We start from the raw sequence: 16,237 nt of genomic DNA on the forward strand, positions 1-16,237 counted from the left end.
ACAGTCATCCCCCTGAAAAAAAAGCCAGATGGTGACAGCCAGGACTTAAATAACCTTCGTCCGATTGCGCTTCTCCCTTTTCTGGCAAAGATCTTTGAAAAATTTATCAATAAGGAACTAGTAAAGTTCCTACTGGAAGAGGGAGGCTTAGATCCCTCTCAACATGGTCTTAGAAAGGCACATAGCACGGAGTCCGCTCTTATTTCTTCTTCAGACTCCATTTGGAGAATGGTGGATGAAGGGCAAGGGGCTTTCCTAGTTCTATTAGATCTATCTGCGGCATTTGATACCATCTCATCGCAAATTCTGCTGGCCCGCCTTTATCAAGCAGGTGAGCGGGCTCTTAAACTTTTGGATTCCTTTTTGACTAACAGATGGACAACAGTCAGCTGTGGCGATTTTAGATCCACAGCTTATCTATTACCCTGTGAGACTCCTCAAGGGTCCTCACTGAGCCCCACTTTGTTTAACGTGTATGTCGCTCCATTGGCCAATCTGATTTGGTCCTATGGATTTATTCCCACCTCCTATGCGGATGACACACAGTTGATTATCCCAGTTAATAAGAACTGGGAGGAAGTGGCGGATCGTTTCAACAACTGAATGCAAGCAATTAGTAACTGGATGAGGACTAACAGGCTTAAACTGAACGTTGCCAAAACCGAAATTCTTTGTTTCGGGCCAGGCAACGAGTGATGGAATTCACGATGGTGGCCGACAGACTGTGGTACTCTCCAAATCCCTATTACCGTTAGTAAGGATTTAGGAATCATCTTTGATGATCACCTATCTTTCAAAAGTCAGGTGAATCTCACTGTAAAAACGTGCCTATGGTTTATAAAAATATTAAGGAAAGTCTTTCCCTATCTTCAACAAAAATGGAAAATCTTGGCGACCTTAGCTTTGGTTATGTCCAAAATGGACTATTGTAATGCCCTTTTACTAAATCTGGACAAAGCCTTGCTGAATAAGCTACAACTGATCCAGAATCTTGCTGCTAGAGCTGTACCCAATCTTCCCCGCATGTCCTCAGTCAGAAGCAGCCTTAAACAACTACACTGGCTCCCGGTGGCTCAGCGCATCACTATTAAAACGCTCTGCTTGACTCACAAAGCTGTTCATGGCATTGATCCTCAATACCTGATCACTAAGCTCTGTTGGTATAGACCAAAGAGACATCTTAGATCATCCGAGGCCTACAGAATTCAGGTTCCTCGCACCAACAAAGTCAAATGGGGTGATAAAGCCTTTACTGTGGCCGCAGCAAAATGTTGGAAATCGCTTTCCTTGAATATTAGGAAAGAACCTAGTTATTTAAGTTTCAGGAAATTGATTAAACCTGGCTCTTCCTGCGCTAGTTTTTTTGGCTTTGCTTTCCTTTCCTTTCACCCTTTTTGTCTTTTGGTCTTTGAGTCTCTCACCTTTGGTCAGCGCTTCGATGCTTATTTGAGCCAGAATGTGCTTTATAAATTTCACATACATACATACATATATATATATATATATTCCAAAGAGTTTGAGATGTCATCAGTGATGATGTCACTGACCTTGTCATGAGTGATGTAATATGTGAAGTCATAAGCAGTGCATTACGGTGGGGCAAGTCAGTGTGCGTTGCTCCCCCGCTGCGCAGCTCCACCAGGTAGCTGTGTGCCGCTCTGTGCTCTAATTCCAGTGTTCCAGGCCTTCCTCCACCCGCAGACTTCTGCCTGCGCCTCATCCCTGGTGTTCAATAGTGAGTATTGTCTGTCTCTGTCTCCGTTTCTCCTGTCTTTCTGTTATTTTTTCATGTGCTTATCTTTTTTTCGGTATTTCTCTTTCTGTGCTATTTTCTCTTGTATTTATCCTTTCTGTATTTCTTTGTGCCCCTTCGCATCCCGTTGCGCTCCCCTGGCTGCTGTCTGCCCCTGCAGCCTTATCCTCTCCCAGCACTGCTTCCCAGCTCCCAGCTGACCAGCACCTCCCCACCACTGCTTAATGGTGCCCACTGTACAGCTGCACAGACAATGGAAGGCCTGCCTGGGCCCATCTGTGCCCGGCCTGTGCCCAGCGCCAGGGGCCCTGATCCCCATACTCCTCACCACTATCCCGCCAAGTTCCCCCTCGCCCTCAAGGCCATACAAAACATTGCCTGCCACCATGCAACACAGAGCAACACCCAAGGACCTTTTGTCTACAGCAACTGCACCTTCTCCTGCTGCTGCACACCAACACCACCTACCAAACGGCCTCCAAGAACCAGACACAACCAGCTCAGCTGCATCCTGCTCAGCACACTCTCCCTCAAGAAACATGCCCTGAAGATTTGGAACCTGCTTGATTCCACACCCGACATTGCATTCTTCATGGAGACTGACTAAATCCTATCTTTGCACCAGACTTTGCCACTGCCATCCCCAATTGGTACAAGATCATCCACAAGGGCCGTGCAAACCAACTGGGAGGAGGCATCCCAATCATACACAAGAACACCAATCCTCCTCACAACTAGCACTGATGACCACTCACCCAACATGGAGCGCCTCCAGTTCCAGATCCAGACAAAGTGAACACCACCCTATGTGGCACCCTCATCTACAGAACCCCGGACCCTGCCCTTCCTTCAGCAAATCCATAGACAACTTCATCGCACATCACACTCTCACCTCTACAGACTGCATCCTCCTCGGCAACCTAATGTCCACCTGGACAACCTCAGTGACCCCAACTCCTCATCCCTACTGGAGTACCTCACTAACATCGGACTCACACAACTGGTCATCTCCCCAATGCACTTAGCAGGACACACACTCAATCCCATCTTCTCTGCCAGCAGCAACATCTCTGTCAGGCACACCTTTCAACTCCTATGGACTGACAATCCCTGAATCCACTTCTCCTTCACTGAACCCATCCATCACCACCATGCCCTCCACCACCTGCGCAGAAGCTGGAACAAGGTCACCGAAGACCAACTTATCACCAGCCTCCGCAACACACCACCACTGACCTCAATGGATGCCATCACATCTCAATGCCACTTCCTCCGCCAATGGATTTCTGACTGCGTCAACACTCTGCCCCCCCCTCAGGAAACCCTCTGGCACATAGACCACCTAGAAAGCCAGCTGGTTCTCCCCTGCCCTCCAAGAGTCCAGATGCACCTGTAGACAACTCGAGGGAAGATGGAGGTGTAGCAAGGACCCGGAAGAACACGCAGCCTTCAAAACTGCTACCACATTCCATCACCGCTTCATCAGAGCCACAAAGAAAACCACCACACAAGAACGCCAATGCACAGAACAGCAAAGAACTCTTCAATGAAATCAAAGAATTCACGAAACCAAGCACTGACACAATGTAAACTCCCCCATCTAAATACCTCTGCAACAACCTCGCCACCTTCTTCCACCACAAGACCTCTGACATCTATGACAGCTTCACAACACAGGACCCACCAGCCCCATCCACGACCACCGAATCCATCCACGTTATTTCACAGCCATTTTACACTGCACTTACTTTACTTATAAGTCACCTAAATGTCTAAACCTCACTTCGTGAAGGTTAGGTGCAAAGTTACTTAGTATGTGGGCACCCTGGCACTAGCCAAGGTGTCCCCACATTGTTCAGGGCAAATTCCCCGGACTTTGTGAGTGCGGGGACACCATTACATGCATGCACTACATATAGGTCAATACCTATATGTAGCTCACTATGGTAACTCCGAACATGGCCATGTAACATGTCTAGGATCATGGAATTGTCACCCCAATACCATTCTGGTATTGGGGGGACGATTCCATGCATCTCATGGTCTCCAGCATAGAGCCTGGGTACTGCCAAACTAACTTTCCGGGGTCTCCTCTGCAGCTACCGCTGCTGCCAACCCCTCAGACAGTTTTCTGCCCCCCTGGGGCCTGGGCAGCTTGGTCCCAGAAAGGCAGAACAAAGGATTTCCTCTGAGAGAGGGTGTTACACACTCTCCCTTTGGAAATAGGTCTGAAGGGCCCGGGAGCAGTAGCCTCTCCTGGCCTCTGGAAATGCTTTCAAGAGCACATATGGTGCCCTCCTTGCATAAGTAGTCTACACCAATTCAGGGATCCCCCCAGCCTTGCTCTGGCACGAAACTGGACAAAGGAACCTGACCAGCACCTCCCAGGGGTCTTGGATGCAGAGGTGTGAGGGCACAATGGACAGCTCTGAGTGGCCAGTGCCAGCAGGTGATGTCAGAGACCCCTCCTGATAGGTGCTTACCTTTCTTTGTAGCCAATCCTCCTCTGTGGGCTATTTAAGGTCTCTCATGTGGGTATCTCACCAGATAACAAATGCAAGTGCTCACCAGAGTTCCTCTGCACTTCCCTCTTCGACTTCTGCAAAGGATCGACCGCTGACTGCTCCAGGACGCCTGCATAACCGCAACAAAGTAGCAAGAAGAGTACCAGCAACATTGTAGTGCCTCATCCTGATGGCTTTCTTGACTTTTTCCTGGTGGTGCATGCTCTGAGGGCTGTCTGCCTTCACCCTGCACTGGAAGCCAAGAAGAAATCTCCCGTGGGTTGACGGAATCTTCCCCCTGCTAACGCAGGCACCAAACTTCTGCATCACCGGTCCTCTGGGTCCCCTCTCATCCTGACGAGCGTGATCCCTGGAACACAGGAGCTGGGTCCAAGTGTACCCGACAGTCCAGTGGCCCTTCTGTCCAAATTTGGTGGAGGTAAGTCGTTGCCTCCCCACGCCAGACAGTAATCCTGTGTACTGCGTGAACTGTAGCTGCTTAGGCTCCTGTGCACTTTTGCAAGACTTCCTTTATGCACAGCCTAGCCCAGGTCACCAGCACTCCATCCTGCATTGCCCAACTCGCTTAGTTGGACTCTGACGTCGTGGGACCCTCTTTTGTTGTTCTGAATCAACCGTCATTCTCAGATCTTCTAAGTGCCTGTTCAGGTGCTTCTGCAGGTGCTGCCTGCTTCTGCATGGGCTCTCTGTGTTGCTGAGCGCCCCCTCTTTCTCCTCCTCCAAGGGTCGACCTTCTGGTCCTTCCTGGGCCCTGGCAGCACCCAAACTCCTCAACCACGACCCTTGCAGCTAGCAAGGCTTGTTGGCAGTCTTTCTGTGTGGAAACAATGATGCAGCCTCCAGCACACCATGGGACATCCTCTGACCAAAGGAGAAGTTCCTGGCACCTTCCGTTGTTGCAGAATCTTCGGCTTCTTGCACCCGGAGGTAGCCCTTTTGCACCTTCATCCGGGGTTTAGTGGGCTCCTGCCCCCCGGACACTTACGTGACTCTTGTACTTGGTCCCCTTCCTTTACAGGTTCTCAGGTCCAGGAATCCGTCTTCAGTGCTTTGCAGTCAGTTGTGTCCTTGCAGAAATCACCTATCTCTACTTTACTGTCTTTCTGGGGTAGTAGGGTAACTTTACTCATACTTTTCAGGGTCTTGGGGTGGGGTATCTTGGACACCCTTAGTGTTTTCTTACACTCTCAGTGACCCTCTACACACTACACTAGGCCTGGGGTCCATTCGTTTTTCGCATTCCACTTTTGGAGTATATGGTTTGTGTTGCCCCTAGGCCTATTTCTCCCTATTGCATTCTATTGTGTTCTACTGTGTTTGCACTACTTTTCTAACTGTTACTTACCTGATTTTGGTTTGTGTGTGTATATTTTGTGTATTTTTACTTACCTCCTAAGGGAGTATATCCTCTGAGATACTTTTGGCATATTGTCACTAAAATAAAGTACCTTTATTTTTAGTAACTCTGAGTATTGTGTTTTCATATGTTATAGTGCTAAGTGATAGAAGTGGTATCGTAGGAGCTTTGCATGTCTCCTAGTTCAGCCTAAGCTGTTCTGCTATAGCTACCTCTATCAGCCTAAGCTGCTAGAACACATCTAATCTACTAATAAGGGATAACTGGACCTGGCACACGGTGTAAGTACCACAAGGTAATCACTATAAGCCAGGCCAGCCTCCTACACATATAAAGCAGTTTACAAGTCAGTAACACTTTTCTATTTCAAAAGTTGACACCCTGCAGTTTTTCATAGGAGCCATTAGAGTCCTGGGGGGTGTTAGCACAGTTAACAGGTAAGTACATGACTTTCAATTCCAGTCTTTGGGGGTTAGGATGTTCACAAGTCAAAGTTTAGGCTGACCCCAAAAGTGCACCACCAACGACACAGGGCCAGCTGGGTGCAGAGGTCAAAGTTGGCACCGGGTTTACGATGGAATCCTGTGAGGACTGGAGGTGCCCGGTAGAAAGCAGATTGCAGATAATTACCAGTGGTTCCAGGACACAGGCCTGCCAGGTTCAAGTCAGCACTTGGGGCCCACAGGTTCACACCAAACACACTCCCTCAGCCTCACAGGGGCAGCTGGGTACAAACACAGAGGTGGGCACCTAATGCTTTTCAATAGGGGGACCCAGGGGTCACAAACGATGCTGCAGGCTAGGTCCAGAGGGTGGGTTCTGGGTAACCAAAGGCTGGACAGGTAGGGAAGGTACTCATGGATGTTGCTGTACCATCGGTCAGATTCCCCAAGGCCAGGGGACTGCAGGTGCTGGATCTTCTTGGGTGACAGGTATCTTTGTTGCATCCGATCGTGGTCAGGGAGGTCCTCCATATTCAGGCTGCAGGCGTCGTTGTGTTGGCCAGGAGGGGTCAGCCCAGGGTGGACTTGAGGTCAGAATCACCTGGGGCCCTTCTCTTGACTCGTGGGCCTCCTAGACTTGGGCAGTGGGTGTCAGGTGCAGAGTGGGCAGGGCTCGCAGATAAGGGCGGATCTGGAGTCCTGTTGGAGGGTTTCTTGTGAACAGGGCCACTGTCCTTGGGAGTTGTTGGTCCTCTGCTGGGCAGGCAGTTCTCTGGGGGTTTGAATAGGTTGCTGGTCCTGCAGGATGTGTCGCCTTCTTGGAGCAGAAGTCTTTGAAGCTGCAGACAGGCCATTGGGCTTATACCAAGTCGGATGTCGTATGGGGTCTTCACTGCTGGGGTCGGCTAGGCAGTTCTTATTATTTCTTCTTAAGGTCACCAGGAATCTGGTGAGTAAGGTTCAGGGGAGCTCCTAAGTACAAGATTAGGGTCATTACAGAGGTCAGAGGGCAGTAGCCAATGGCTACTGTCCCTGATGGTAGCTACACCCTTTCTGTGCCCACTCCCTTTGGAGAGGGGAGTACATTCCTAACCCTATAGGTCCCTATCCTCCAAAACAAGATGGAGGATTCTGCAAGAAGAGGGTCACTTCAGCTCTGGACACCTTAGGGATGGTCCCAGCTCAAGTGGTCACTCCACCTTGTTTTTCCTAATTTTCCCGCCGAACCTACCACCAAAAGTGGGGCTTGATTCGGGGGGCAGGCATCACCACTAGCTGGAGTGCCCTGGGGCACTGTAACAGGTGGCCTGAGCCTTTAAGGCTCACCCCCTAGTGTTACAGTTCATGCAGTGGGGAGGTGTGAAGTACCTCCACCCAGAGCAGGGTTTTTTTCTGCACAAAAGCTCTCACCCCATGGGGCCAGAAACTTGTCTGTTAGTAGCAGGCTGGCACAGACTGATCAGCCTTACATTAAAGGTTTGGGTAAAATATAGGGGGCATTTCTAAGATGCCCTCTGGGTGCATTATACAATATATCCAACACTGGCATCAATGTGGGTTGATTGTGCTGAGAGGTTTGATGCCAATCTTCTCAGCCTTAAGTGAAGTCATCATGGAGCTGTGGAGTTTGTAATAACAAACGTCCAGTCCATATATATTCAATATGGCCACACTGAACTTACAATGTCTAAGAATGGACATAGACACTGCAGGAGCATATTGCTCATGCAGATATGCCCTCACCTGTGGCATAGTGCACCCTGCCTTAGGGCTGTAAGGCCTGCTAGAAAGGTGGCTTACCTATGCCATAGGCAGTGGTTTGTGGGAGTGGCACCCTGGAAGGGGTGCCATGTCGACTTCACCTTTTTCTCCCCACCAGCACACACAATCTGCAATGACAGTGTGCATGTGCTTGGTGAGGGGTCCCTCATGGTGGCACAACACATGCTGCAGCCCTTAGGGACCCTTTCTGGTCACAGAGCCTGTGGACCAAGCTGTGTGCCAATTGAAGAAGCAATGGTACATTTTAGGGAAAGAACACTGGTGCCTGGTTAGCAGAAATCCAGCACACACTCAGTCAAGTTAGCATCAATGTTAGGCAAAAAGTGGTGGGAAACTTCGCCATAAGGGCACTTCCCTACATACATGTCCTACTTTTTAAATGCACTTCACCCTGTCCTTGGGCTGTCCAGGGCCTACCTGAGGGGTGGAAAATATGCACTAAAAAGGAAGGTTTCGGCCTGACAAGAGTGTTAGCTTGCCAGGTCAACATGGCAGTTTAAAACTGCACATATAGGCTCTATAATGGCAGGCCTCAGTCATATTTAAAGGGCTACTAAAGTGGGTGGTGCAACTAGTGCTGCAGGCCCACCAGAAGCATTTAATTTACAGGCCTGGGTACCTGTTGTACACTTTACTAGGACCTGTAAGTAAATGAAACATGCCAATTGTGGATAAGCCCACTTTACCAGGTTTAAACTGAGAGCACATGCACTTTAGCACTGGTTAACAGTGGTAAAGTGCCAAGAGCCCTAAAGCCAGCAAAAAAGAATTCAGCAATAAGTGGAGGGAGGAGGCAAAAAGTCTAGGGATGATCTTGCAGAAAGTGGCAGGTCCAGTACTCGGTCAAAACTAGATCTGCTATTCCCCAAGTTCTTTGCTGGATCAACCCCTAAAGTCCTAAGAAAATTTTCTGCAAAAAGGAACTCATCTCTATAAAAATATTGACTTCTAGCTGTTAGAGGCCCAGGACCAAACCAACAGAGCAATCTGGAGAAGGTGCGACCTCAATGGCCTTAAAGAAACAGGCTCATTCCAAACAGGCTTCTCCCCAGCAGTAAATCTGTTTCAAAGGGCCTTCAGTACCAGTGTATTCGACCTTATGGATCCCTTGTAGGATACAGCCTGAACCTGATACCTTGACCCACTGAAATAAAAAGATTTCCAGTTTAGAGACTAATACTCAACAAGAAAATACTGACTGGCTGAAGGTGTGAAAAGGATAAAAGTGTAACAGCTAGACAGGTGGAAATGTACATTTTTCCTGCTCTGAACGTTTTCTGCCTAAGCTAATGACTTCAATGGGACCTTGATCGGTGGCCTTTGGAGTTTGCATTTACTTTGCTATATAAAGTACGCTAGAAGTCTGTCCTTGACTGGGCTGTCCAATTTGGTGTATCAGATCCATTGCATCAAGACCGCGGCGGGTATTTTGACTTTTCCCCTGGGCTGGCGGGCGGCCGCCGAAAGGCCGCCCGCCAGCCCAGGGGAAAACGACCTTCCCACCATGAAGCCGGCTCGTAATCGAGCCGGCGGAGTGGGAAGGTGCGACGGGTGCTACTGCACCCGTCGCGTATTTCACTGTCTGCTATGCAGACAGTGAAATACTAGCGGGCCCTCTTACGGGGGCCCCTGCAGTGCCCATGCCATTGGCATGGGCACTGCAGGGGCCCCCAGGGGCCCCGCAACACCCCCTACCGCCATCCTGTTCCTGGCGGGCGAACCGCCAGGAACAGGATGGCGGTAGGGGGTGTCAGAATCCCCAAGGCGGCGCAGCATGCTGCGCCGCCTTGGAGGATTCATTTGGGCAGCGGGAAACCGCCAGTTGTCCCGGTCCGACCGCGGCGTTACCGCCGCGGTCGGAATGCCCAAGGGAGCACCGCCGGCCTGTCGGCGGTGCTCCCGCCCCCGTTGGCCCTGGCGGTTCTGTACCGCCAGGGTCATAATGAGGCCCAAAGTGTTCCTTTGTCCTGGTCTACCCCGACCATAGATTGTCATTGGCGCTCAGTGCTTTTTGGTGCTATTATTACATTTAAATTTAAAAAACTAAAATCTCTGGCTCCCCTTATTGAATTTTAGTCATTTTGGTGTAATTGTGATTATTAATTTTTACTCTTTTTTTGCTAAATTGGGTTTGGTTGTTTTTGACTGTATTACTGTGTTTTTGACTGGGCTGTCCAATTTGGTGTATCAGATGCATTGCATTCAGGCACAAAGGATTCCTTTGTCCTTGTATAAAATGAAAAATACCAAATTTGTGGTCATTAAAAACACTTCCCTGATTTAAAAAAGTATATGAAGAGATGCTTCCCTGCACGATCCTCCTATTTACATTATGATAAAGTGGTAACGTGCCACTTCAAAATTCCCAATCTATGAATATCATTTCATTATAGTAGAAATGATTATATCAACGTAGTTACACAGTTATATTCCAAGAGTTCTACCAAATCTGCATATTAGAAATCAAGAGTGAATCAAAATAATTTTCTAAGTATTCTTGTATAAGTGGCAGCTTCCATAGGAAATTCATTTTTTGCTTTGCTAGCAATTCTTGCAATGTTTGACACAAGTCACATAACTTTCCAAAAAAGAGTCGCATCCACCTCAGCTCCTTCCTGGAAAATGTTGGAGTGATGTGATGAGTGGAGGCTGAGAAAAAGGGAGTAGAGGGGTGGGTGTCCCAAAATCCATTTCCGCACAATCATTTTCCCATAGGAAAATTAGACACAGCTACAACCAAAGCAGCTGAAGGAAATACACCAAAATCAGTGATGTTGTTTCTTATGTCAAACTATACCTAAATCAATAGACTCTAGAGGGATGAATTCAACAACTTTTATTTCTAAAATAATTATTTATTCATTATTGGAGCAGTGTATAAAGATTATATCAACTTTACTTTATTGTACATCAAACAAATTTCTTATAAGAAAAAGAAACCCATTTACTGTCTCATTCAACATGTATAGTCATGACAAAATGACACCAAAATAGATGATTGTTCATACACATATGAAACACCAGTCCTTATATACCAATCTTTTAGAAACCAGAGGCCCTATATAGATAATCCCATCATCTTGGGTCCATCAAAAAAGGTAGTCCTTTTTGGAAATAAATTTAGTGCCTGTGTCCCATTCGTATATGGTGGGAATTGTGGCTGCTAATCTTCCTATTTGTACATTTATATAATACTTCCTGTTTTCAAGTATGAATTCCTATGGAAAACAAAATGTTGACTCTTTTTGGCCTGCTCATTGAGGGCATCTTCGGGACAATATAAGGAGTTTGTGTTCCCAAACATCCAGCTAAAATAAACAAAAACATACATACACCTGAAATTATATCATATCCTTCAGGACATCACTACCACAACACTGAAGTCATAAAAAAGAAAATAAAAAAGTGCACTTAATAGGATCCACAAAGTGATAAAAATGAGTAAACTGAAACAAATCCTTCATATACTGTACTTGCTTCCCTAGAACCCGTATGGAGAAATCAATATAACAAATGTTGTGCTGCATCACTCTGCGTAAAAGATGCGAAGCATAAATTGTGAGGATTGTGTGACACCCACTATAGTTAAATTTTTATTCTCTAGTTTGTGTATATGGAAACCTAGGATAAGTCAGCTGTTACTTAATGTCTTTGTCTCGTATCTCCTCTTCTTTCCCTCTAAGGCTTTGGGGTGACAGTGTTCTTGTTGGTGGAATACCCTCAGGTAAATGGGAGAGACAACAAATTCATAGTCAGGAAGGTGGTTTTATAATATGAGTTATTATAGAATTAAAGGGGAGGGATGAATAGGTCTGTGTTAGTGAGAGGGGAAGAAGTAGTGAAACCCAACTGCAATTCCTTAGTTCCCCGTGCACAATGTGATGATTGAGTATTTTATAGTGCACCTTTTTTCTCAGCCCCACCATCCCTTTCGCTTTTCTTTCTCCATGCTCTTTTGTACCCAGTGCCAGCCTTGAGCCTGTACCGGACTAATCCACTTCCCTCCTGGAACATGGCTGGAGATGTCACGGTGAGTCCTGGCCCAGTGCCTCAGGGGATTTTCTCGACTCCTGCCCTTTTTCTTCTTTCCTCTTGTAATCGCTGGCCTCTTTGTTTCTGCTGTCCTCATTTCTTTTTTCCTTCTACACCTCAGCTTCTCTCTCCTCGTGCTCTCTCTTTCGACCGCCTCTGTCCTCCCATAGCGTTCTTTTCTCCTACCTCTCGGTCTGAGTTAGTAGAGTGTTTACGGGTGAATCTCGGTTCTGCTCAGTGCCCCCGGGGCACTCCGCTATCGGCACAGGGAATCCAATCTAAAGAGTGCTCTCCTCTGTACCCCCGGGGCATTCGGTTGACTGTATGGCGAATCCGATAGGGGAGCTCCCATACACAGTTCCTAAAGAAACTAAGTAAATAAATTCATGTGTCATAAACTGTGCCTGAAGGCCATGTGTGTCAACATCAGGGCAGTGCATGCTCTACGGGTGACAAAAATGCAAAAATCCAGTCTTTATACAAGACCATAATTCATGCATTGTGTTTATATGCAGTTTGTTAACCTTTTGCATTGCAGAGTTTTACCTTGAAACCACTATTAATGATGTTTGCAAATAATGTTCATTTGCAAGGTATTGCTGCAGGCTTACAGAGTGTATCAGGGTGTGGTCCCTTTGTTGGACCTTCTAGAAGCTTTCCCTGCAGCATGACTGGGTGTGGTTTGTGGGCTGGGCCAGGCTCTGTATAAGGGAGCCAGCCCAGCTCCACGTGCTCACTATTCAGAGATCCCGGTGCAGAGCAGCAGCATTTTCCTGAGCTCCTGTTCCGGTGGCCTACCTTGATGTTCCAGGCCTGCCCCGCATTCTCTTGGTGATCCTTGAGCAGGGTGGTAAGACGGAGGTCGGGCTGGGCTCCTGACCCCGTTCTAAAAGACTCCTGAGCTTTGGGGCCTAATCATGAAACTTTCAGAGTACGCAAATCATTGCTCTGATGCAAATCTTGGTGTTCAGATCGGCATAGGCTTGTGTGATCATTTCATGGCATTTGCATATTCTTGTTTGAATCGATTCATTTCCCACATTTAAACCTTGATGTTCAGGTCGCTAACATGGCGTGCGATCATTTCATGGCATTTGCATATTCTTGTTTGAATCGGCAGTGTGCACGATTCATTTCCTGCATTTAAACCTTGATGTTCAGATCGCTGACAGAGCGTGTGATCATTTCATGGCATTTGCATATGCTTGCTTGAATCTGCAGTGTGCGCGATTCATTTTCTGCAGTTAAACCTTGATGTTCAGGTCGCTTACAGAGGGCGCAATCATTTCATGGCATTTGCATATTCTTGTTTGAATCGGCAGTGTGTGCGATTCATTTACCGCATTTAAACCTTGATGTTCAGATCGCTAACAGAGAGGGCGGTCATTTCATTGCATTTGCATATACTTGTTAGAATCGGCAGTTTGCGCGATTCATTTCCCGCATTTAAATCTTGGTGTTCAGATCACTGACAGAGTGCGCGATCATTTCATGGCATTTGCATATACTTGTTGGAATCGGCAGTGTGCGCGATTCATTTCCTGCATTTAAACCTTGATGTTCAGATCACTAACAGAGTACGCAATCATTTCATGGCATTTGCATATACTTGTTGGAATCAGCAGTGTGCGCGATTCATTTCCTGCATTTAAACCTTGATGTTCAGATCGCTAACAGTGTGCATGATCATTTCATGGCAATTAAAACTTTGATGTGTAGTGTTCCCTGAAGTGCACACATTTATCCAGGGCATTTTGGATTTTCTGCAAAGATGCTAAATTCTAGATGTTACATTCTTTGTGAATGTTAAGTCCCTTGTACAATTCCTATTGTTTTTAAGGGAATGTTTCAGATTGCTTTTTGTCCTCATGTAAAGATGCAATGTTTGTTCTGAAACAGTATTCTAGAAGGTTCTTGTATTTCTAGACTGTATGTGATATTTAATGAAAAGCTCATATGAAACATTGCATTAATCATTCTTAATTTGTTCCAGGTACTCAGAGTTCTTTGAGGTCTAGGTAACGTCATTTCTTACATTACCCATGGTTATAGTAAGACAATGCTTAGAACCATAGTCTAGTGAAAGTCAACATGATTATATTATGATATTGTGTTGTTTAACCTTTTGCTTCCGACAGGTCTCCTTCCCAGCTGTTCCCTTCCTAATCCCCTTTTCCCCACTTGGACTCTCTTAGGCTCTGTGATATTTCTATCAGAGTTTTGGAGCTGTCTTGTGGTGGACATGTTGGGAACGCACACAGGCCCCGAGGATCTGGTCTCCCTGACAGAATAGTGAGCCCACAAATTTATTATCCTCCTGGTTTTCCTGTGTTCTCAACATGGCCACATTGGACGAGCTAGTCAAGGTTATAACACAGCTCCAAGCAGAGGTAGTATCATCAAAGGATATAGCAGCCAGCTTAGCAGAGAGAGTGATTCGGTTGCAGGAAAGGGGAGAAAAGAAGGAACAAAGTCCTTTGGGTGTGTCTTGGCCTGGTCTTCCTTCTCAAGCTTCTGGAGGTAATCCTCCTATGAATATTCCCCTCAACGTTCCGCCAGCTATTCCCTTAGCCCCTCCAGAATGTTTTTCAGGCGATCCCCTCAAAGCGCAATCTTTCTTGGTTCAAGTGGAATTGCATTTTTCTTGCCAACCAAACACTTTCCCTGATGCCCAATCCAGAGTGGCTTTCTTGTTATCTTACCTGACTGGAGACGCAGCCACCTGGGCAATCCCTCTTGTGCGTAAAGACAGTCCTCTGCTTTACAATTGGAGACATTTTGTTCGTGAGTTTGAATGAGTGTTTGATCGAAGAACAGTGACATTGTTGGCAGATCTTGAACTATTAGACTTGCTACAAGGTAACCAAGATCTAGTTTCTTACTTAGCTAATTTTAATCGGCTGGTAGCCGAGACATCCTGACCAGAAGAAAAGCAAGCATCCTTGTTTTACAAAGGACTCAAGGACGAGTTAAAGGACATTCTTGCTCAGATAGACCCACAGCCTACAGATTGTCGAGATCTAATAAATCTTGTTTTGAGGCTGGATCATCGTCTAGCAGAACAAAGGGGAACACACAAAAAGACTGAGAAATATTCCTGGTGTGTTCACGATCATAGAGAATCAAGATCCCAGAAAGAGAGAACTCAGAAACCTATGGAAATCGGAACTATCAGAAGACCTTTGACCAAAGATGAAAAGGACCTACATAGAAAGAATGGACAATGTCTTTATTGCGGACGCAAGGGTCATTTCGCCAAAGTTTGTCCAATCAAACCAAAGAGCAAACGAGGTCCTGTCCAGAAACTTGCAGCCAATGTACAAGTCGAGCCAGAAAACTAAATCACCCAAGATGTAAAGAAGGGTTTCTCTTGGGTGTCACCGTGGACCCTTTACAGTCTAGACATCTCAAGCTGGGCATAAAAGTTCAAGTAAAGAAAAATAACTATTTCAAGAAGGCCCTCGTAGATTCTGGGGCTACCAGGAACTTTTTTGATGCCCAACTTGTTCGCGCATGGGGGATCCCATACACCAAGAAGAAGACTCCAGAGATAATACAAGCAGTAGATGGAAAAATCTTGACTGGAGGCCCAGTAATTCTTCAGACTGTCCCCTTGTCGGTGATCTGTGATGGGGGAAATCAAAGAACCAAACATGAAGAGAAGCTCATCTTTGAGGTGATCCATGCTCCTCAGTATGGGATTATTCTTGGCTTACCGTGGTTAACTCATCACAATCCTGAGATTAACTGGGCAGAAAGGAAAGTTGTGTTCTCTTCTGCCCTATGTAATAAAAAATGCCTCCAGATGTCTCAAGTCACCAAAAATTGCAACTCTTACGTAGCCACTGCAGTGGAGAAAGAAGTAAAGTTGCCCAGGCAGTATTCGTCCTATGGAGATGTATTAGATGAAAGAGAAGCAGAAACCTTGCCTCCTCAAAGACCTTATGACTGCCAAATTGATCTAACTCCAGGTGAGATTCTCCCTAGCTGTCGTGTATACGCCTTGTCAGAACATGAAAATCAACACTTACGAAAGTACCTAGATCAATTCTTAAGGAATTGCTTCATCCGCCCTTCCAATTCTCTTGCAGCCTCCCCTTTGTTTTTTGTCCTTAACGTGAATGGGGATCTTTGAACCTGTATTGACTATAGGGGTTTGAACAAGGTCACAATCAAGAACAAATACCCCTTGCCTCTGATTCCTGTCTTGTTGGATCAAGTGAAAAAAGCAAAAATTTACACTAAACTCGATCTGCGAGGTGCTTACCATTTAGTCAGAATGAGAAAAGGCGACAAATGGAAAACTGCGTTCAAGACAAGATATGGTCTCTTTGAATACACCGTC

The sequence above is a fragment of the Pleurodeles waltl genome, chromosome 5 (genome assembly GCF_031143425.1).
Source record: "Pleurodeles waltl isolate 20211129_DDA chromosome 5, aPleWal1.hap1.20221129, whole genome shotgun sequence".
NCBI lineage: Eukaryota > Metazoa > Chordata > Amphibia > Caudata > Salamandridae > Pleurodeles > Pleurodeles waltl.